The sequence below is a fragment of the Lithobates pipiens genome, unplaced genomic scaffold, assembly GCF_037356315.1.
Source record: "Lithobates pipiens isolate NorthernLeopardFrog02 unplaced genomic scaffold, aLitPip1_a1.2 Scaffold_16, whole genome shotgun sequence".
Lineage (NCBI taxonomy): Eukaryota > Metazoa > Chordata > Amphibia > Anura > Ranidae > Lithobates > Lithobates pipiens.
In genome coordinates, this window is record NW_027507748.1 from 309,039,799 (window position 1) to 309,064,327 (window position 24,529).

The 24,529-nt window shown below is 46.3% G+C and overlaps 1 long non-coding RNA gene across 1 annotated transcript in view; it reads left to right on the forward strand.

Annotated features, from left to right (window-relative positions):
* Positions 1–4,335: 4,335 nt before the first annotated feature.
* The window catches only part of LOC143982683 (uncharacterized), a 90,667-nt gene continuing 70,473 nt past the window's right edge, over positions 4,336–24,529 (forward strand). Inside the window, exons 1-2 of the long non-coding RNA XR_013274498.1 lie at positions 4,336–4,412; positions 15,183–15,291. This is a non-coding gene — a long non-coding RNA (uncharacterized LOC143982683). The remainder of the gene's footprint in view (positions 4,413–15,182; positions 15,292–24,529) is intronic.

Here is a 24,529-nt window from a genome sequence, read left to right on the forward strand (position 1 = left end):
AGTGGGGTGAAGTTTGATATCTATTCTAAAAATGTAAAAGGTCCCGATCTATCTGACACCTTCTTAGCAATTAGGTGGGATGGTAGGCAATCCTCTTAGTTTGGCCATTGAGTAGGATGAGTAATGCTGGCCATACACATGACAGTTTTCCTTGAATGTTTCAACCAGCTCTTGATCTCAGAAAGTAATGGGAAAACGCAACCTACCACAATTTAAACTGAAACCATGAAACTATTGTTAGTAGGCTTCCTTAATCTGTTTGATGAAATTGTGCAATCAAAGTTGGTTGAAATTCATAGAAAATTGCATGCATGGCCTACATAAGACTCTGCCAGAGTGGGGACTTAAAAGGCGTATTGATAATCTCATCCCTAGAGAGGTAAGACTGGATAGAAAGGGATTTGTCTTACAAGACACTTAGGGGGTTATTTACTAAAGGCAAATTCCACTTTGCACTGCAAGTGCACTTGAAAGTGCACTGAAAGTGCACATGGAAGTAAAGTCGCTATGGATCCGAGGGGGACATGCAAGGAAAATAAAAAACAGCATTTTAGCTTGCACATGATTGGATGATAAAATCAGCAGAGCTTCCACTCATTTTGAGATCTACCCTTTTCAAGTGCACTTGCAGTACAAAGTGGATTTGTCTTTCGTAAATAACCCCCTTCACACAGGGGCAACTCGGGATCCGACTTCAGGTCGCCCAAAGTCGCGCTGTCTTAATGTACATTACAGCAGTCGCTCCGACTTCAAAAAAAGTTCCTGTTCTACTTTAATCAAAAATAGGAGAGTCGCCCTGGGACTTTTAATGAGGTGGTCACAGTTAGCCACTGTGTAACAAGAGTAATAGTAGTATAAATGTTTATTAAAGCGGGAGTCCACCGGGACTCTGCGTTTTTTTTTTTTTTTTTAAAAGCCAGCAGCTACAAATACTGCAGCTGCTGACTTTTAAATAGTGACACTTACCTGTCCAGCGCGCCCGCGATGTTGGCACCCGAAGCCGATCGCTCGCTCGTCTGGCGGGTCCTGCCGCCGCCATCTTGGGTAGCCTTTCGGCTTCATTTCCTGGTTCCCTACTGCGCATGCGCGAGCCGCGCGGCGCAATCCGGACGGTCCCCGCTGCCTCTGGGAGCTGTGTGTTTCCCAGCAGGCAGCGGGGCACTTGCTGAAGGGGGCGGGCGCTTGCGGAAAGGGGCGTAACGTACGCCCCTTTCTGCAGAGAGCTAGCCCGGAAGTGGGTGCAGTTACCTGGATTATCCAGGTAACTGCACCCCCCTCCCCCCTGAAAGGTGCCGATTGTGGCGCCGGAGGGGGGGGGGGATTCCGATGAGCGGAGGTCCATTTTAGGGTGGACCTCCGCTTTAAAATAATTGTACATACATGGATAATATAGCATACTGGCTCAGCCAATGGATTTGCACAAAGTAAAAAGAATAAATCAATTTGATACAAACATTATACAATGCAGTATATACCAATGCATGCATCAGATAACCCGACGCACGTTTCGCAAGATCATTGCTCGCTCATCAGGGGTGGATGCAGATCAAGTGTATTTAAATAGAAAAAAAGATGTGTCACAGTGGTAAATGTAAGAACAATGGCAGAATGGGCTAGAGCAAAACGGTCCAATACTTACCAATGAATGAAACCAGGGTTTCCATCACTGAACCCCCCAATGGACGGCAGCAGCCAGAGTATTGCACGGGAGCTGAGGGGGAGAAGACGAACACAGGTACCCCCAAGGGGATGCCAGGCGGCAGACATGGCATGGGTGAAGATGAATGGTCCTAATTGTCTCAGTATGTAACTTGAAGGATATCAGCTGTAAACATAGATGTATATGTCTCAATGATTTGCCAAATTTAGTAAGATGAACAACAAATAATATAATGTAGTAAAAAATGTTTATATACGAGCATATATACTCTAGCATAAGTGTATATGTCAAACCTTACAAAGGCTTGATTCACACCTATGCATTTTTAGTGCTTTTTTGCATTTTGCAGATTTGCTCTACAGAACGTGTTCCATAGGAATCTATGTTAAATGGGCTGTAGAGCTAATCTCCAAAATGCAAAAAGCACTTAAAATGCATAGGTGTGAATCAAGCCTAAATAAGCAGAGTAAACAAGTTATATAATTATTTGCATAGAAACATATGTGAACTGACCTGATCCAATAATGGAGCAGACATAGAGACCATGAATAGGGAAGTGAATCCTGAAAAAATGTGTTTGTTTGGGAAATCAACCCCTATGTACTACTTCAATCCGACTTCTAGCCGACTTGTACCCATTGATTTGAATGGAAGTCGTCCCCAAGTCGGATCTCCATCTATATTGAAGCGACAATGTCCCTCTCTCACAGAATAATCAGCTCTCGAGGGGGAACTCCACACCAAATTTTAAATTAAAAACGGGCATGGGTTCCCCCTCCACGAGCATACCAGGCCCTTAGGTCTGGTATGGATTTTAAGGGACGAGCGAGTTCCCCCCCTCCCCCCCTCCTGTACTGTACCAGGCCGCAAGCCCTCAACATGGGGGGTGCTTTGGGGAAGGGGAGCGCCCTGCGACCCCCACCCCCCCCCACCCACCACAAAGCACTTTGTCCCCATGTTGATGAGGACAAGGGCCTCTTCCCGACAACCCTGGCCGTTGGTTGTCGGGGTCTGCAGGCGGGGGGCTTATCGGAATCCGGGAGCCCCCTTTAATAAGGGGGCCCCCAGATCAAGGCCCCCCACCCTATGTGAATGAGTATGGGGTACATTGTACCCCTACCCATTCACCTGTGGAAAAAAGTGTCAATAAAAAAAAACACAAGGTTTTTAAAGTAATTTATTAATCAGCTGCGGGGGTCTTCTTCCGACTTTGGTTGTCTGGTTCCGACTTCTCCTCTCTGTTCGGCCTCTTCTCCCGGTGTCGGGCCTCTTCTCCCGCTCTTCAGCGTCGTCTCCCGATCTCCGGTTCTTCTGCCGGCTCCTCTTCTTCCAGCTCTTTTACTAGCGGAGGAGCCCGGTCTCCTCCGTCCTTCCCTCTTCTCTCTTCTTTCTTCTTTATTCTTCCGATGTTGACACAACACACTTTTCAGCTGTAATGGCTTGTGCGGCGACTTATAGGCATGGGGCGTGGTCACCGGGTGATGTCACACGGTGACCCCACCCCTTATGACATCAAGTCCCGGAGCATGCTGGGACTGTGACGTCATAAGTGATGGGGTCTCCGTGTGACATCACCCGGTGACCACGCCCCATACCTATAAAAAAAAAAGTCACTGCGCATGTCGCACAAGCCATTACAGTGGAAGAGAGATTTGTGTCAACATCGGAAGAAGAGGGAAGAAGGATGGAGAAGACCAGGCTCCTCCGCTAATAAAATAGCTGGAAGAAGATAGCGGAGGAGTCGGCAGAAGAACCGGAGAGCGGGAGAAGAGGTCGGACACCGGGAGAAGAGGCCGAACAGAGAAGTCGGAAGAAGTTCCCCGGAGCTGATTATTAAATTACTTTAAAAACCTGTGTTGTGTTTTTTTTTTTTATTGACACTTTTTTTTGCCAGGTGAATGGGTAGGGGTACATTGTACCCCATACTCATTCACATAGGGTGAGGGGTCAGGATCTGGGGGCCCCCTTATTAAAGAGGGCTCCCGGATTCCAATAAACTCCCTGCCCGCAGACCCTGACAACCAACGGCCAGGGTTGTCAGGAAGAGGCCCTTGTCCCCATCAACATAGGGACAAGGTGCTTTGGGGTGAGAGGGCCGCAGGGCACCCCCCCTTCCTCAAAGCACCCACCCCCCCATGTTGAGGGCATGTGGCCTGGTATGGTTCAGGAGGGGGGGCACTCGCTCGTCCCCACCCCCTTTCCTGACCGGCTGGGCTGCGTGCTCGGATAAGGGTCTGGTATGGATTTTGGGGGGACCCCCATGCCGTTTTTTCGGCGTAAGGGGTTCCCCTTAAATTCCATACCAGACCCAAGGGCCTGGTATGCTCCTGGAGGGGGAAACCCATGCCGGTTTTTTGTTTAAAATTTTGGCGTGGAGTTCCCCCCCTGAGAGCTGATTATTCTCTGATTGGCCACAGCCAAAGTCGCCTGGCCTGGGGTGACTTAAAGTCGTGTTGAAGTCGCTCCAAGTCGCGCTGTTATTCATACTCAAGTCGAGTCCAAGTTGCCTCCACAAGTCGCGCCGGAAGTCGTGTTGCCCCTGTGTGAATCTGCTCTCAGTGTAGTTTGATGTTGTTGTGTATACATATGTTATCATTGGATTGGAGATCTAAATATTCATTTAATTTGTTGCTTGAAATAAATGACAAACCTATGCAGGTGACTGTTTCTCTTTTAAGTAAAATATGAAGCTGAAAAAAGACAAGAGATGCAGAAGGAATACAACCTTGAATTGGCCAAAAATACTAGGAAGGTAGGTTTTATACAACCATATTTAATCTGTTGCACATACATTGGCAAAAAAAAAATATATACATACATACATACATACATACATACATACATACATACATACATACATACATACATACATACATACACAGTGCCTTGCGAAAGTATTCGGCCCCCTTGAACTTTTCAACCTTTTGCCACATTTCAGGCTTCAAACATAAAGATATAAAACTTTTATTTTTTTGAAGAATCACCAACAAGTGGGACACAATTGTGAAGTGGAACGAAATCTATTGGATTTTTGAAACTTTTTTAACTAATAAAAAAATGAAAAGTGGGGCATGCAAAATTATTTGGCCCCCTTGCGTTAATACTTTGTAGAGCCACCTTTTGCTGCTATTACAGCTGCAAGTCGCTTGGGGTATGTCTCTATCAGTTTTGCACATCGAGAGACTGAAATTCTTGCCCATTCTTCCTTGCAAAACAGCTCAAGCTCAGTAAGGTTGGATGGAGAGCGTTTGTAAACAGCAGTTTTCAGCTCTTTCCACAGATTCTCGATTGGATTCAGGTCTGGACTTTGACTTGGCCATTCTAACACCTGGTTACGTTTATTTGTGAACCATTCCTTTGTAGATTTTGCTGTATGTTTGGGATCATTGTCTTGTTGGAAGATAAATCTCCGTCCCAGTTTCAGGTCTTTTGCAGACTCCAACAGGTTTTCATCCAGAATGGTCCTGTATTTGGCTGCATCCATCTTCCCCTCAATTTTAACCATCTTCCCTGTCCCTGCTGAAGAAAAGCAGGCCCAAACCATGATGCTGCCACCACCGTGTTTGACAGTGGGGATGGTGTGTTGAGGGTGATGAGCTGTGTTGCTTTTACGCAAAACATATCGTTTTGCATTGTGGGCAAAAAGTTGGATTTTGGTTTCATCTGACCAGAGCACCTTCTTCCACATGTTTGGTGCGTCTCCCAGGTGGCTTGTGGCAAACTTTAGACGAGACTTTTTATGGATATCTTTGAGAAATGGCTTTCTTCTTGCCACTCTTCCATAAAGGCCAGATTTGTGCAGTGTACGACTGATTGTTGTCCTATGGACAGACTCTCCCACCTCAGCTGTAGTTCTCTGCAGTTCATCCAGAGTGATCATGGGCATCTTGGCTGCATCTCTGATCAGTCTTCTCCTTGTCTGAGCTGAAAGTTTAGAGGGACGGCCAGGTCTTGGTAGATTTGCAGTGGTCTGATACTCCTTCCATTTCAAAATGATCACTTGCACAGTGCTCCTTGGGATGTGTAAAGCTTGGGAAATCTTTTTGTATGCAAATCTGGCTTTAAACTTCTCCACAACAGTATTACAGACCTGCCTGGTCTTCATGATGCTCTCTGCACTTTCAACAGAACCCTGAGACTATCACAGAGCAGGTGCATTTATACAGAGACTTGATTACACACAGGTGGATTCTATTTATCACCATCAGTCATTTAGGACAACATTGGATCATTCAGAGATCCTCGCTGAACTTCTGGAGTGATTTTGCTGCACTGAAAGTAAAGGGGCTGAATAATTTTGCACGCACCACTTTTCAGTTTTTTATTTGCCAAAAAAGTTTAAATTATCCAATAGATTTCGTTCCACTTCACAATTGTGTCCCACTTGTTGGTGATTCTTCACAAAAAAATTATTTTTTATCTTTGTTTGAAGCCTGAAATGTGGCAAAAGGTTGAAAAGTTCAAGGGGGCTGAATACTTTCGCAAGGCACTGTATATACACATACACACACACACAGTATCTCACCAAAGTGAGTACATCCCTCACATTTTTGGTACAATGTAAAGTAGAGAGTGTCCAGCTTGTATAACTGTGTGAATTTTCTGCCCTCTCAAAATAACTCAACAAACAGCCATTAATGTCTAAACCTCTGGCAAGAAAAGTGAGCATATCCATAAGTGAAAATGTTCCCTCCCCAGTGTCATGTAACTCATTAGTGTTACAATGTCTCTGGTGTAAATGGGGAGCAGGTGTTTTAAATTTGGTGTTATCGCTCTCACTCTCTCATATTGGTAACTGGAAGTTCAACATGGCACCTCATGGCAAAGAACTTTCTGAGGATCAGAAAAAAAAGAATTGTTGCTCTACATAAAGATGGCCTAGGCTATAAGAAGACTGCCCAGACCCTGAAACTGAGCTGCAGCACGGTGGTCAAGTCCATGCAGCAGTTTAACAGGACAGGTTCCCCTCAGAACAGGCCTCGCCATGGTCGACCAAAGAAGTTGAGTGCACACATTCTCAGCGTCATATGCAGAGGTTGTCTTTGGGAAATAGACGTATGAGTGCTGCCAAAATTACTGCAGAAGTTGAAGGGGTGGGTGGTCAGCCTGTCAGGGCTCAGACCATACGCCGCACACTGCATCAAATTGGTCTGCATGGCTCGTCCCAGAAGGAAACCTATTCTAAAGATGATGCACAAAAAAAGCCCGCAAACAGTTTGCTGAAGACCTGAAACCATGTCCTGTGGTCTGATGAGACCAAGATAAACGTAATTGCTTCAGATGGTGTCTAGAGTGTGTGGCGGCAACCAGGTGAGAAGTACAAAGACAAGTGTGAGTCAAGCATGGTGGTGGAACTGTCAGGGTCTGGGGCTGCATGAGTGCTGCCGGCACTGGGGAGCTACAGTTCACTGAGGGAACCATGAATGCCAACATGTACTGTGACATACTGAAGCAGAGCATGATCCCTTCCCTTCTGAGACGACCCCAAACACACCTCCAAGAGGACCACTGCCTTGCTAAATAAGCTAAGGGTAAAGGTTATGGACTGACCAAGCATGTCTCCAGACCTAAACCTTATTGAGCATCTGTGGGGCATCCTCAAATGAAAAGGTGGAGGAGACCAAGGTCTCTCACATCCACCAGCTTCTTGATGTCATCGTGGAGGAGTAGAAGAGGGTCCCAATAAAAACCTGTGAAGCTCTGGTGAACTCCATGCCCAAGAGGGTTAAGGCAGTTCAGGAAAATAATGGTGGCCACACAAAATATTGATAATTTGGATATTTTCACTTAGGGGTGTACTAACTTTTGTTGCCAGCGGTTTAGACATTAATGGCTGTGTGTTGAGTTATTTTGAGGGGACAGCAAATTTACACTGTTTGAAAAAATTACACTTTGCTACAATGTAAAGTAGTGAGTGTACAGCTTGTCTGTGTTGTCACATGAAAAGATATAATAAAATACATAAATGTGAGGGGTTTACTTTTGTGAGATACTGTATATATTATTTTTTCTGCCCTGAAAAGATTCAACTCCAGCTCTTTTCTGTGAATGCAAACTGTTTCCTTAGTTGCATACCCCAACTGCTCATCCCCACTACCACCTTCAAGTTTAGCATCAGTGTTGGATCCTCTGTGGGTGCAATGTGTGCACACAGGCCCCAAGGTAAGAGGGCCCACTGTGTACAACATGGGGTAAATCTATTCCGTTCTATGTCTGCTTTACTATGTCACTCACAGCTGCAGCAAAGATTGTGTATGGAGAGGATATCCGGTTCTGGTCTGGGGGGGTGAGGGTCTCTGTTTCCATTAGGAGGGGGACTAGCCATAGCTGTACCTCAGATCGTGCAATAGATACAGTGAGCGTCCGCACAGTGCCAGAGCAGATGCACGGGATCTGTCAATGTAAACAAACATCCCCGTTCTGACGGGGGAGTAGAGAACTCCTGGGGAGGGGGGAGGGTTCGGAGGTGGGTCCCTGTTTCCATTAGGAGGGGGACTATGGTTGTCCACTGTTAAGGAAGGAAGAGAGCTTGGCACTAAGAACAGAAGGAACCACTATGTCCAGGGAGAATGGTTGTAAGCTGTACAGGGAAGGGCTGTGTGGCTGTAATGTGGGATTGAGGGTCACTTACTACCGACTTCTGAATGCGGCATCACTTACTGCTGAACTGTTCGCCACTGACTCCTAACCTCTGTACTCTGTGCCACTTACTTCTGACCAACTCTGTGTTACTTACTCCTGAACTGTGCATAACTTACGCTTGACCCATGAACTATCCTTCACTTACTCCTGACCCCTGAACTCTGCGTCATATAGTACGCAAATCGGTGTCATCTACTACTTATCCCTGAACTTTGCGTCACTTATTCCTGACCTCTGGACTCTGCCCCGCTTACTCCTGACTCATTATCCACTACTGATTTTTGAACTCCGCATCACTTACTCCTGATGCATACGCAAAGTGTGACAACCTTTATTAATAAAATTATGAAATTTAGTACTCACAAATGTTCTTTCTAGACCTGCTAGATCACATAAAATGGCATCCAGGAATAGACATGTTCAACCCATACTGCACAAAAGAAATCCCTGTAGTGGATCCTGTTAGAGAGCATTCAGCCATTGTCTCTAGTATGCAATAATCGCTCAGCGGTTTCAAGGGCAGACCCTCTACATCAGAGCAGGTTTGCTCACATGATTGCTGTCTTTAAATAGCCTATCTACTGCTGCCTTCATTGTAGATGGAACTACACAACTTCTAACAGAATACATTTACTAATTGATTATCTGTTCACTGTTGAGCATGCACAACTAAAAATAATAATAATACTCTTGATGATATCTGTAGCAGATGATATCTGGCACACACTGCATTGTGGTAGAATGTTTCTTTTTTTCCACTTGATGGTTGACTGTATGTAATTTCTTACTCCTGACCCACTTACTACTAAACCCTGCACTCTGAATCCTTTTAAGCCACTTCCAAGATTCAGCGCAATAAGAACCACACCTAAATTTTGCGCCAGCGCGCAATGTGTGCTCCATGCTTACTTTTTTCAGACAGGAGAGCCCAAGGTATGATCTTGCACACAGCCCCAATTCTTTTGGAATTTTTTTCATCTCTAGTACTTTCAATTCCTATGAATTTATTATACTTTTTAAAAATCGACTTTCTATTTCTTCCTTATTAACCACTTGCCGTCCAGCCCCCGTGATTATACTGCGGCAAGTTGGCTCTTTTGTGCGAATCGCCGTAGCTGTACATCAGATCGTATAGATACAGTGAGTGCGCACAGCGCTGGAGCAGATGCGCGTGACCGGTGGACGCGATTTCCGCTGGTTACCTGCGATCGCTCAACAGAGAGCCAGAACGGGGATCTGTCAATGTAAACAAACATCCCCATTCTGACAGGGGAGTAGTGAGAGATCGTCTGTTCCTAGTGATCAGGAACAGCGATCTCTCTCCTCCTCCAGTCAGTACAACCCCCCACAGTTTAGAAACACCTCCCAGGGAACACATTTAACCCCTTGATCACCTCTAGTGTTAACCCCTTCATTGCCAGTGTCATTTATACTGTAATCAGTGCAATTTTATAGCTCTGATCGCTGTATAAATGTCACTGGTTCCAAAAAAAGTGTCTGATCTGTCAGCCACACAGTCGCAGTCCCACTGATCACTGCCATTACTTGTAAAAAAAAAAAAATATATATATATTTAATATATAAATATATATTTAATATATAAACATATATAAAATAAAAATGCCATAAATCTATCCCCTATTTTGGAGACGCTATAACTTTTGCGCAAACCAATCAATATAAGCTTATTGCGGTTTTTTTTCCAACAATATGTAGAAGAATACATATTGGCTTAAAGTGAGGAAGAAATTTTATTTATTTTTTATATTTTTTTGGAGGATTTTTATTTTAAAAAAAGAAGTAAAAAATGTTATCTTTTTTTTCAAAATTTTCACTCCTGTTTTGTTTAGCTGAAAATGGGTCACAGCAGTGCAGAACGAACTGCACTCGTATTTGGCTATGCTTCTCCTTTAAAGTGGTTGTAAACCCTTTAAAAAAATTCCAAACAAAAAAAAACCTGCACGGCAGAGGCATAATGAGCAAGTATGCATAGCATGCTAGCTTATTATGAATTACTTACTTGAGATCGATGCCCCCGCAGCGGTCCTTGTTCACCGCTCCGGCAGCCGACATCTCTTCGAGGGGTTTCTTCTGATTATTGCGGCTCCGGCACAATGATTCTCCTTTAAAGTAGTTGTAAACCTTTTAAAAAATTTCCCAAAAAAACCCTGCACGACAGAGGCATAATGAGCTAGTATGCATAGCATTCTAGCTCATTATGAATTACTTACTTGAGATCGAAGCCCCCGCAGCGGTCCTTGTTCACCGCTCCGGCAGCCGACATCTCTTCGGGGGTTTCTTCCGATTATCGCAGCTCCAGCACTGTGGTTGGCCGGAGCCGCGATGACGGCATGTGCGTTGCAGCCGCCAGTTACTGCACATTACAACCGAAGCAACGACAAGTGTGTGCCATTGCTTCAGTTTACTTAAGTGCTCATGTGCTGATGATGTCGGGACACATGCAAATATAGGGATATCTCCTAAACCATGCCGGTTTAGGAGATATCCAGTGTAGCTACAGGTAAGCCTAATTATAGGGTTTACAACCACTTTAATATTGTGCTGTCAGCAACAAAAACCTAAACCAGTGTTGACTAGGGAGCAGCTCACAGCAACGCAATGGGCTTGATATACTAAACTAGGAAGTGAGGTGAACAAAAACATCCAGTATTATTATTATACAGGATTTATATAGCGCCAACAGTTTAAGTCACGCTTTTTAATGTATGGGGGACAACACAATTACAGTACAGTTCAATACAATAGGAGGGCCCTGCTCGTAGAGCTTACATTCTAAAGGGAGGGGGTGGTACAAAAGGTAATAGTTGCAGAGAATGAATTTGATAGGGGTGGCTCAAGGACAGGTGGGATCTCCTAAAGGTTGACTGGGTAGGGGCTGATCAGATATACTGGGGCAGGGGAGTTCCAGAGGATGGGAGATGCTCTGTAGAAGTCTTGAAGGCAAGCATGGGAGGAGGTCATAAGGGAGCTAGATTGCAGGAGGTCCTGGGAGGAGCGGAGGGGACGATTTGGGGGAAATCTGCAGATGAGGTTGGTGATATAGATGGGGGCGATGTTGTGAATGGCCTTGTATGTTATGGTTAGCATTTTGAATTTTACATGGTGCGGTAGGGGGAGCCAGTGAAGGGATTGGCAGAGAGGAGCAGCAGTCATTGATCGGTTAGTGAGGTGTATTAGTCTAGCAGCGAAATTCATAATATTCTGAAGGGGGAGAGTCTGCTTAAGGGTAGGCCATTAAGGAGAGAGTTGCAGTAGTCAAGGCTGGAAATAATCAAGGAGTGAATATGTTTCTTTGTGGTGTCATTAGTCAGGAAGGGTCGAATTCTGGAGATGGTGCGAAGGTTAAGGCAGCAGGATTTAGCCAGTGATTGGATATGGGGGAGGAAGGAGAGGTCAGAGCCGAGGATTACACCCAGGACCCTGGCATGTGTAAAGGGACCAATGGTTGGGTTGTTGATATTTAACGGTGAAGTCACAGGGGGGGGGCGTGAAGGAGGAAATATAACAAGCTCAGTTTTAGAAAGAATGAGTTTGAGGAAGTGGTGTGACATCCATATCGTTATGTCATTCAGTAAGAGATCAAGGGGGTGAATTGAGGAGTGGAGAGATAGATTTGGGTGTCGTCGGCATAGAGGTAGTAGTGGAAGCCATGGGAGGTTATCAGCTGGCCCAGGGAAGAGGTATAGAGTGGGAATAGGAGAGGCCCAAAGATGAAGCCTTGGGGTACCCCAACAAAGAGGAAGGGGAGTGGAGGAGATGGAGTTGTGACACTTAAAGTGCGCTGAGATAGGTAGGAGGAGAACCAGGATAAAGCAGAATCATGGAGGCCAAGATACAATAGATACAGTGAGTGTGCGTACAGCGGTGGAGCAGATGCGCGTGACCGCCGCCCGCGATTTCCATCGACCACCTGCGATCGATCTACAGAGAGCCAGAACGGGGATCTGTCAATGTAAACAAACCTTCCCGTTCTGACAGGGGAGTAGAGAGAGATCGTCTGTACCTCCCAGGGAACACATTTAACCCCTTGATCACCTCTAGTGATCAGACTGTAGGGGTTCAAGAAGGTTGTTGTCTGTGAGGTAGTAACTCATTCAGCCATGGACAAGGCCTTTGATGAACTTGGAGGCAAAAGGGAGCAGGGAGAGGGGTCTTAAGTTATTCAAACAAGTGGGGTCTAGTGAGGGTTTTTTGAGTATGGGGATAACCAGTGCATGTTTGAGCAGGGAAGGAAAGGTGCCGGAGGAGAGGTCGAAGATGTGGGTTAGTGAGTTTAGAGTGGGAAGGTGGTTGCAGTAATTTAGAGGGGACAGGGTCCAGGGGACTGGTTACTGAGGTGGGCCATGGAGAGGAGTTTATCAACTTCATCTGTGGTAACTGGGCAAAAGGAGGAGAGTATTGAGCCTTCCTGTACCCCAGGAAGAAGTCACTTTTGACGAAGCGACGTAGGGTGAGCGGCGTGCTGACGTCACCGCATTTCCACGTTAACCAGGAAGGGCGGGCAGTGTAAACAGGAGAGAGCTGGCCGGCTCGTGTTTTTTGATATACGCTTATACTCTGCTGGAAATTCGTGAGTTGTTATTTTACCTTATTGTCTTTTATTAAAATTTTACGGAGTTATGCTATGGGAGCCTCTCTTTTCTTGTTTTGCTAAATGATTGTGGCGGAACGGGAGACGCTATAAGAAGGGAGCATGAAAGTTGGAGATATCAGCAGAGCCTAATAAGGGGACCAGGAACGTGCCATTTGCAAGCTCATATGATCTCCTTAAAAAGATCTTGGCAGCTGGTAAGCCTCACTGAATTTGGTGGTGGATAAACCTTTCTCCTCTGGGTGCACCTGCTACATGCGTGAAGGGTGATTTTGTAGTCACTGAAAAGGGACTGAGATTCATCATCTTATCCATCTTTCATCTTCTTCGGACTGTTTTATATATTTGAAAATTATCGTTTCACTGAACTTTTTTGCACTATTTTGCAACCTTTGAGATTTTTGCAAAAAATAGGAAAGATTATGTCACTATATAATTCTGTTTTTATAAGTTTTAGCGCAGCTGTTTTCTTTAAGAGTACCATTAGTAGTTCCAGATTGATCTCCAGACTGCAGGAGCCTGCACAGTTTTAGCACAAATATCACTTAGATGAGCCAGGGCCATGGAACCAGTGGGGCCACTAATTAAATTTCTTAGGAAAGTAACTACTGACATCAATGAGAGCTGTCTGAGCTGTCTGTAAGGGGACATTATTCCCATGGACCAACAGTGTAAGGGAGCCCTTCATCCATTTAGCACTAGTGAAATGGGGCGATTCTCCCACTCACCAGAAACATAAGGGTACTGATCACCAATACGAAGGGGCATTTCTCGATTGACCACCAATGCAAGGGGATCCTATAGCACTGATCAACAATGTTTTGTTTTGTTAAATCTCATGATTATTATTTCTGGGGAGGTGTGTATGTTAAAACATAGACCATTCTTAGTATCAGATATACAATATGGCTATATTCTTACTGTTTTATGTATTATTATTTTTATAACTTGCCAGTCACCCTTATGTAGACACCCCAACATACCAGGAGCTGTAGATATAATAATGTTTATTGTGTTTCCTGTAACCTAAAATCAATTTCAAGTGTTTCTCTGGTAGAAGAAATAAGGCTGGACTGGCATGTACCTTCAATAGTGGCTTTCCATTTATATGTAGAACAAATTTTAATTTGTGTAGTACATAGTGAAATCTATTACCTTCAATACATTAACATACTGAATACCACTCTATATTACATTATATACATATATTTAAATTATGCTTATGGCAATTTACAGTATATCACTTCTTAATTTCACTCTCACATACCTTATCTTTATATATCATTAAAATATTAATTTTGAAATGTGTGTTGGCCTTTGTTATAGTTTTTCTATTTCGGAGATGTTAAGATTTCAGTATAAACAGTACAATAATGATACATATTACAGTCATAAAAGCCACATGAATAACACACAGGAAACTGTGGCAATTTAGCCTTGTGGTGGTCACTAGGTATGTTTTTGTAGAAAGTACACTATACCAATATAGCTAAGTGGAATAGTGTGTGTACATCTTGGGCGTGAAGATGTCATAAATGGTTGACTTTGTAGAGATAAAATCAAGGGTTAGGTAGACCACCTGTTTCAAGTAGGTTAAAGCAGCAGGTGGGGAAGTATAGAAGTGTTTGAAAATAAAACCATGTCATAAATGTAGAGAAGAAGGAAAAAAAAGCGAAAGTAGTATAAGAAGTAAGTGGGGTATGGTTATAGAGGGAAAGAGGGGAAAAGTGGGGGTGAGGGAAAGGATTAGTTGGTGATCTCTGTCTGAGGCACAAAATTCCATAATTATCGTTATAATTGGGTGAGTGAGGTTAGGTCTATTGTAGTAAGTTTTTACAAAACCCATCTGAACCAAATCCTCAGGAAAATAGCATGGTGTCATCTAGAATACTTGAAAGCTTCTCAGTAATCATGAATGATATAGTCTTGACTTTGTGGAAATGAGTAGTTTATTTCTTCCAGATAGAGACAGCTGTTTATTGACACCATAAGGGTAAAGGCAGCTAGCTTGCAATAATATTTATGACTGTATTTGTTTGGTCTTGTAATGGAGTAAACCATGGATTTCTCTGGATATGCATGTAAAGTAAGGTGGATGATATATAAAAAATAAACCACATTGGTCCAGAAGGTTTTTACAAAGATGCATGTCCAATAAATATACTTCACTTTGCCAACCTCATTCTTGATTAGTTTTTCATGTATATTATTGCTTACTAAAATTGATGTAATTGTTATCATTTTGGTTTAACCTCTGGATTTTACCAGGTATTGGAATTAACTAAAGAAAAAGAAGACCTTGGTAGCAAGCTGTCAGAATTAAAACTTCAGTTGTGTGAATCAGCGAACAAAATTGACCAGCTAGAAGAAGCATCAAGTAGGAAAAGCTTAAGATGTTATTAGTTCATATCTTTATGCAGACAATTATGAATTATTAGCAAATACAGTGCTGTGAAAAAGTATTCATACCCTTTGAAATTTTCCAAATGTCATATTACAACCAAAAACATAAATGCATTTTATTGGGATTTTATGTGATAGACCAACACAAAGTGGCACAATTGTGAAATGGAAGAAAAATGATAAATGGTTTTCAACATTTTTTACAAATAAATATCTGAAAATTGTGGAGTACATTTGTATTCAGCCTCCCTGAGTCAATAGTTTGTAGAATCACCTTTTGCTGCAATTACAGCTGCAAGTCTTTTTGGGTATGCCACTACCAGCTTTGCACATCTAGAGCATGACATTTTTGGCCATTCTCCTTTGCAAAATAGCTCAGGCTCTGTCAGATTGGATGGAGAGCATTTTTAAAAAGCAATTTCTCTTATGTTCACTGACTGACACAGCTCCTCTCTTAGACCATTGGGTTGTTACGCCACCTTAAGGAGAGGACTAGGCATGACATGTTAACATGTAATATAAAAACTAGAACTTTCTAGTTCCGCCCAAGGGGCGCTCCCTTAGGTAACAACCCCACAGCCTGCCTTGCAGCTTCAGTTTTTTTCTGCCTAGTGAAGAAGGACCTAGGAACCCTGCGGGGGGGGGGCTCTCATCTGGAGGGACTGCACTGGCTGTGCCCTGGATGGGTGTAGGTCTCTCCCTGGAGGTGTCTGAAGGCTGTCTGTTGATAGCTGTACCGATATTCACCGCCATTTATCTGCCTGTTTTGTTCACTGTCCCTAATGGTATACAGTGCTCGGTGGCCATTTTTGGTGGGGCAAAGAACAGCATGCTTTCTGAACCATTTCCCTGTAGTTTGGCGGCCATTTTCCCTGTGATTATGTCCTTTATACTGGATGCTCGGCAGCCATTTTCTTGAAGCCTGAACATGTTTTTGGTCAGTTTCAGTGCCATTTAGAGCAGCTCTGCACAGCACAGTGTGGTCTCCTATGCATCTGGGAGCTGACATAGGACACAGGCACTACTAGCTGGACAGCGCAGAACCAGAGTCCTGCGGGAAAGAGCCCCTCAGCCAGCAGCAGTTAGGAGGGTGGGACCATTGCTGTCCTAAGTCCCCATCAGGTGGCAGACAGGGTAGGGTCAGCATGGCTTCAAAAACTGGTGTTTCTTCCCCCAAAATCCAGGCAATTGCATCCGGTTCGCCTGCAGACAGTGCAGTGCCTCTGGACGCTTTGTCAGTGGTCCTCAATTCGTTCGTTGCCAATATGGAGGCGGTGCGTGGGCGCAAAGGTGGTAAAAAACGGCCCCTGCCCCCGTGCTCCGGGGAGAGCTCTGAAGCAGACTTGGGCCCTGCTGAGGCTGGTGACCCCTGCTCTGTCGTTCCAGATGACGCTGACAGTGAGGATGAGTCCCCGTCTGGGTCCGTCCGCGACAAAGTGCTTGTTGGAGCACAGCTATGCATGATGCCCTGAAGGAACCAGCAAATCCCTCTGCTGATGTAGAGGTCCCTTTTGGGTCCCATAAGCCAACCCGTTCACCTAAGGTGTTCCTGTATCTGACTTATTTTGACATTTGCAGGGAATGGGGTCGACTGCAACTGACCTTTTCGGTCCCCAAATACATGGCGGTGCGTTACCCCTTTGAGGAGAGCCTTGTCAAAAAGTGGTCGGCTCCTCCGGTCGTGGATCCCCCAGTATCCAGGTTAAACAAAGTAACCACAATCTCGGTAGAGGGGACTCCTGCTTTTAAGGACCCCACGGACAGGAAGGCCGAGGCAGTGGCTCGTTTCTTGTTTACGGTTGTGGGGTCAACTATACGACCAGTACTGGCATCCGCACTTATGTCTCAGACACTGACCGAATGGGCAAAACTTTTGCACCGCGAATTGGGAGAGCAACAGGCTTCTCCTGTCTGCGTGGTACTAACAGACCAACTAGTGCAAGGCCTGAAGTACATTTGTGACGCAGCCCTGGATACCCTTCCTCTGTTATCCAGGGCTTCAGTGTCAGCAGTGGTGCTGAGGTGCCTGATTTGGCTAAAATGCTGGTCTGCTGACTAGGCATCCAAGAAAGCCCTGACGAATCTTCCCTTCCTTGGCAACTGGCTCTTTGGAGCCTCATTGAATGACATTATTAAAAATACCACAGGTGGTGCTAAGGAGCCATGCCGTAAGCATTCTCTGCTCACAAATGGCTTTTTCGTCCGCCTGGGGCTTCGACCAAGCGTCCCCAGCCCGGCAGGATGACCTCTGAAGGACCAAAGTGTACCTGGAACCACAAGCCTAACAAGCCTTCGAGTAAAAGTGCTACCGCATGAAGGTTTGCCCCCCAACACAGGTAGGGAGTCACCTTCGGGAGTTTGCAACCCGGTGGGCCTATCGGCTGTCCGACCAATGGGTCTGTGATTTGATTTCCTCAGGCTACAGATAGAGTTCCTCTCTTGGCCGCAAAACAGATTCTTCCACTCCAGCATACCCGTACTCCCGGCAAGCTGGGAGGCCCTATTGGGGGCAGTAAGGGACCTGCTGAGTCGCGGGGTGATAGTACCTGTTCCGGAATCGGAGCGTTTCCAGGGGTTCTACTCAAACCTGTTTGTAGTCCCCAAGAAGGAAAGGGTACGTCCAATCTTGGACCTGAAATCCCTCAATTACTTTGTAAAAGTACAGAGGTTCAGAATGGAATCGGTTCGCTCACTAGTCGCTGCACTCCATCAAGGGGACTCCCTGGCATCCTTAGACATCCTGGATTCGTATCTGCACATACCCATATGCCTTTGGCATCAGAGGTTTCTGCGTTTTACAGTCAGGGAAGCCCACTACCAGTTTGTGGCTCTCCCTTTTTTGGTTTGGCATCAGCCCCCTGAGACTTTACCAAGGTATTGGCTCCTGTTTTGGCGTTGCTGCTGCAACGTGGGATCGCGATCGTGGGATACCTAGACGATCTCCTCCTAAAAGTATCTTCCACCTCAGAGTTAGAGGAGGACAAGAAATCCTTGGGCAGATGCCTCAGACGCGCTGGTGGCTCTGTGGGATCAGTACCAGCTGGTCTATGCGTTTCCTCTGCCAAAACTGTTGCCACGTCTGCTCCGCAGAGTGGAGGCTGAGGGGATCCCAGTAATACTGATTGCTCCACACTAAGTCTACGTACCCCCCCCCCCTGTCCTCCGGGGAAATCCATGACGCAGACAGGCCAACAAATGGTCGACAGGGCCGGATTGCATCAGAGCTCTCCCCAGAGGATGGGGGGGGAGCGGGGGGGCACGCAGACTTAGTGTGGCTGGTGGTGGACGCCCCTTGGTGACTGCCGTTACGAGAGGACCTTCTGTCTCAAGGTCCGATTCTCCATCCTGCTTTACCATCGCTGGTTTTAACTGCATGGCTATTGAGAGCCATGTGTTGAGGAACCAGGGCCTTTCGGACTCAGCGATTCCAACTATGCTGAGAGCACGGAAATCTTCTCGGAAGATATATCATCGTACCTGGATATATCATCGTACCTTTCTCCACCACATCTCCATGTGTGAGGAGAAAGGATGGCGCCCGCGCTCCTTTTCTATATCCAGGAGTCTGCTGTCTCTATAGCAAGGAGTAGACCAGAAATTGGCTTTAAGCACCATCAAATGACAAGTATCAGCGCCCACCATTACCCCCGTGGGATCTGAATCTGGTGTTATCTGGTTCAAAAACCGCCATTTGAAAATATCAGATAGATCCCTCTATTGACTCTTTCCCAGAAGGTGGTCTTTCTAGTGGCCATTACTTCTGCCGGGAGGGTTTCGGAACTGGCGGCCTTGTCTTGCAAGTCACCCTATCTGGTTATCCACAGGGATAAGGTGGTGTTGCGTCTGCAACCTTCTTTTCTGCCGAAAGTGGTTTTGGCGTTCCACATCAATGAAGACATTGTGTTACCATCTCTGTGTCCTAAACCGACACATCCTAAGAAGGTGGCCCTCCATTCCCTGGACGTGGTTCAGGCTCTGAGGGTGTATTTGTCTGCTATGGCTCCCATTCGGAAGTCAGATTCCTTGTTTGTTTTGGTGGCTGGTCCGAAAAAAGGCATGGCGGCCTCGTCGACCACCATTTCCTGGTGGATCAGACAGATTGTAGTACAGGCCTAGGCCTTGAAGGGGCAGATGCCCCTCTTTCCGGTCACGGCCCACTCCACAAGGGCAATCGGAAGGTCTTGGGCCTTCTGACATCAAGCGTCTTTCGGTCAAGTGTGTAAAGCAGCAACTTGGTCGTCTGTTCACACATTTACAAAATTCTACAAGGTAGATGTCAGTGCATCGGCTGATACCTGCTTTGGCCGCAAAGTTTTGCAGGCGGCTTTATGATTGCAATTGAATATACATTTTTTCCTGTTTTTGTTTTGGTAAAAACGCAGTACTTTTAACTAAATGCACTGTAGCATTTGTTACCGCAGTTCTGGTGCAGTTTGAAGGTAGTGCCTCTCAGTTGAGGAGCACCCTGTTTTTTTGTGGGTAAAAAAGTTTTTAGTTATTCACACACACTGTCGTTTTTGTGGGTAAAGTTTATACTAGTTCCCACATGCCATGGTGGGTGAAGTTTTTTTATGCTGTTTTCCCTCCCCACGTTTTGGCACTGCTTGGGGACGTCTCAATGGAGGGGAGCTGTGTCAGTCGGTGAATATAAGAGAAAATAGGATTTTTTGTACTCACCATAAAATCCTTTTCTCTGTAATTCACCGATTGACACAGCACCCGTCCCTCCTATTTTTCTCTACGTTATACTGCTTGTTGACGTACTGAAGCTGCAAGGCAGGCTGAGGGGTTGTTGCCTAAGGGACCGCCCCTTGGGCGGAACTGGAAAGTTCTAGTTTTTATATTACATGTTAACATATCATGCCTAGTCCTTGCTTGAAGGTGGCGTATCAACCCAATGGTCTAAGAGAGGAACTGTGTCAGTCTGTGAATTACAGAGAAAAGGATTTTACAGTGAGTACAAAAAATCAAATTTTTCAAGTCATGCTACAGATTCCCAATTGGATTTTGGTCTGGACTTTGGCTGGGCCATTCTAACATATGAATATGCCTTAATCTAAACCATTCAATTGTAGCTCTGGCTGTATGTTTATGGTCATTGTCCTGCTGGAAAGTGAATGTCCGCCCCGTCTCAAGTCTTTTGCAGACTCTTACAGGTTTTCTTTTAAGATTGCCCTGTATTTGGCTCTATCCATCTTCCCATCATTTCTTACCTGCATCCCCACAACATGATGCTGCTACCACCATGTTTCACAGTGGGGATGGTGTGTTCAGGGTGATGTGCAGTGTTAGATTTTCACAACACATAGCGGTTTGCTTTTAGGCCAAAAAGGTAAATTTTGGTCTCATCTGACCAGAGCACCTTTTTCCACATGTTTGGCGTGTTCCCCACATGGTTTCTCGCAAACTGGAAGTGGAACTTCTTATGGCTTTCCTTTAACAATTACTTTCTTCTTGCCACTCTTCCATAAAGGGCAGATTTGTGGGGTGTATGACTAATACCGCGTACACACGACCACCGGACAATTTGATCATGTGTCGGCTTCATCGGACCTTTGTTGTTTAAAAATCAGATGGACGGGGGGCGTGGCCTGGACGGCGATGGAGTAGGTCGCAAGTGAGTTGAGCTCCGCTCCCGGTTTATCCTGAACAGCTATCCTGTGCTTCGGTGGCAGCCTAAGACTGAGGGGAATCGGTGGATTGGGACCCCGCTACTCATCCCGACATGTCTCCTACAAAAAAACACGGCTCGGCGGCAGCCTCCCTGGAAAAGTTCCGCAGGCAGGATAGGAAGTCGGCCCAAGATGGCGTCCCCTCGCCCTCCACAGCTCATCCAGCGGCGAATGATACAGACAAAGTGCTGGAGGCTATTTCCGCCTGCCAATCCTCCCTCACCACTAAAATTGAGGAGATCAGAGTGGACATTTCTCTTATAAGACAGGACATGTCTAAGCTCAAAGACCGTGTGAAGGAGACGGAGGACAGGCTCGGCCAGGCGGAGGATGTGCTGCATCCGCTCCAACACTCCCACGAGGAGGTGAAGCGCCAACTCCATCTTCTTGCCCAAAAACAGGACGACCTTGAAAACAGATCGCGTAGGTCGAACCTTCGCTTTATTGGTTAACCGGAGGGTGCAGAGGGCTCCGATCCACCTACCTTTCTTGAGAATCTGCTGATCAAAACCTATGGCTGGGAAGCATTCTCCACCACATTTATAGTGGAACGGGCGCATCGTATGCCTGCGAGGCGCCCGCCGGAAAGGCGCGCCGCCTCGCACTTTCATTGCAAAACTGCTCAACTTTCGAGACAGGGATACCGTTCTGCGCTTGAGCAGAGAGAAGGGCAACATTCCCTTTGAGGCTGGTCATATTATGGCCTTCCCGGATTTCTCCGCGGAAGTGCAGAAGCAGCGGGCCCGCTTCGTTGAGGTGAAGAAGCGGCTGCGAATTAGCCACATTAAATATGCCATGATGTACCCGGCGAGGCTCCGTGTCCTGGGTGAAGACCGAGCACACTTCTTCGATGGAATGGCTGGAGCGAAGGGAAGCTGACAAATCGTCGGGCATAATGAATGGACTGCTCTATCTGCTATGTGCCATTGTTCCTGGGATTTCCCCCCCTTACTGTTTTCTTACCGCTGGAGGTAGGCTATTATCAGTGGGTGAGTGGGCTATTCTACTTATTACCATGCACTGCCTTGATGATGACTGATGGTACTTCAGGCTCTGTCCCTCGCTGCCCGCAACTTCACTAGATTCGCCAGATTTCCACCGATGAACTGGGACTGTTCCAGCGCGACTTCCTGAGATGCAGCCTGACCGCGATCCCCTTTTTTTGTTTTTCTCTCTGTGACTGGCGTAGGCTTGGGACTTATTATAATAGATCTCTATGCTCTCACATGGCCAGCAGCCCCTGCAATATGAATACACCATGTTCGGGCATGTGCTCTCCTTCTCTTCTCTTATTTCTTTTGTCCCGTCTATCTGCCCTTCCTCTCTTCTTTTTCCTACCTTTAATTTTATTACTGTCACAACTGTTAACCATGTAGTGCTGTTTGGAATGCGTTCTTCATTGATACCGGGGGCCGTGACCCTTGTTTCGCGGCTTAGCCCGGTGGGCTGCTCTTTGCGCCTTATGCAGCGAGTGACTGCCTCGTATATAGTTCAATGCCCGGTTTATCCCCCTGTAGACTTGTATAATCCAGGCAGTAGGGGGAGGGTCTGCTGGATACATTGGCTGCAGGGGGTACGGGCAAAAGTTTGGCGAGTTGGAGGTGTATGCTCCGGCTCAGTTGGAGGGGCTGAGAGCTGGGTGGGGGGAGGGGGGTGGGGGTTTGGAATTGGGTTTGTGTTGGTTTTTTGGTTATTTTTCGAGTTTATGGTATATAGAAATGTGCTCCAGTATGTACTGACGGGATGGTGGATGGGAGCTGGGGGGGATGAGACGGATTCTGCATTGGGGATCGGCCCGCCCTGCCAGGTGCATAGATTGAAAGCTACTGTTATATGGCTCCGGTTAAATTTCTGACGTGGAACGTCCGGGGCATTAGGGATAAGCTCAAACGCACGGCTGTCTTCACGTGCCTTAAATCCTACAGAGCAGATGTTATAGTGTTGGTAGAAACTCATGTAACGGGCCACCTCCAGTTGGCGCTCCGAAGACCGTGGGTTGGGTGGACATACCACGCAACCCACACCCCCTATTCTCGAGGTGTATCCCTGCTGATAGCTAAGACATTACAATTCCACCTGCTTGACTTGCGGACTGATCCCCAGGGCCGGTTTGTCTTTCTACACTGCACTATCCAAGGCAGGCGATATTTACTCTTGGCTGTGTACATACCGCCTCCTTACTCTGCCAGTGTTGTGTCTGAGGGACTTTCCTATATGACCCACTACCCTGATACCCCTGCCATATGGCTCGGGGACTTTAACGTCGCCCTCAACCCGCACATGGACAGGCTGCAGGGTGGCTCCGCCCCTGCGACCCAGATAGGGTCTAGACTGTGTCGCACCCTTAGGGAGTTCTCGCTGACTGATGTCTGGCGGCATAGGTACCCCACGACCCGGGCTTACACATGCTTCTCAGCTACACACTCTACTATGTCTCGCATAGATTATGTTTTGGCATAAAACGTCCTCCTTCCTCAGCTGGAGGATGCGGGGTTTCATGCGAGATCCCTGTCAGATCATGCTCCCTGTTGGGCTACCCTTTTGCTGACACAGCAGGCGGGACCTCGGGTATGGCGCCTTAATCCTTTTTGGCTGAAGGCGCTAGGGGAGCGGGATGACCTGGCTGAGGAGTGGAGTCACTTTTTTGCCACTAATAGGGGGACAGCAGCGGGTGGCAGTGTCTGGGAGGCATTCAAAATTCATGCACGATCCATTATAATAAGGCGGATTAATAGATTAAAATGTTCCTCTAAAATGCTGATCAGTCAGGCGGAGGAGCAGCTGGAGGTTGTCACCCGAGAATTCGCAATGCACCCCAGTGAGGAGAGCGTCTCGGCTCTCAAGCTCCAAACCCGTGTTTTAGACCAACTGCACTTTGAACAGGCCAAACGTAAACATTTTTTTACGCGGCAGCGGATATTTGAGCAGGGTGAGAGAGCTGGTAAACTGTTGGCATACCTTGCCCATCAGGATGCGAGGCCGCCGGTAGTGGTAGAGAGCGGAGCTCTTGTCTCTGACCCGGGGAGCGTCGCCGAGATGTTCCGGTCTTACTATGCTGACCTCTACACCTCTCGTGTGGAGGTCACGCCTCAGGAGACCCGGGCGTTTCTACTGAATGTTCTCTTCCCTCAGCTATCGGTGGCCCAGATCACAGATTTGGAAGCTCCGATTTCGCTTGAGGAGGTTGAACTGGCGCTGTCCTCCTTAGCACCGGCCAAGGCCCCAGGGCATGATGGTTTACCATTAGATTTTTACACAGCGTATTCTGAAGTTTTGGCCCCTGAGTTACTAAATTTATACAAATACCTTTTTGAATCCGACTCCCTCCCAGATACTTTACGACAAGCGACAATTATAGTTATCCCCAAGCCAGGTAAAGATCCACATCGCCCTGATTCATATCGCCCAATTTCATTGTTACAGGTGGACATAAAAATCTTAGCCAAAGTACTAGCGGCCCGGTTATGCCCCCATATCTTGTCCCTTATTCACCCAGACCAGACTGGTTTCATGCCCGGTAAAAACACGGCGATGAACATC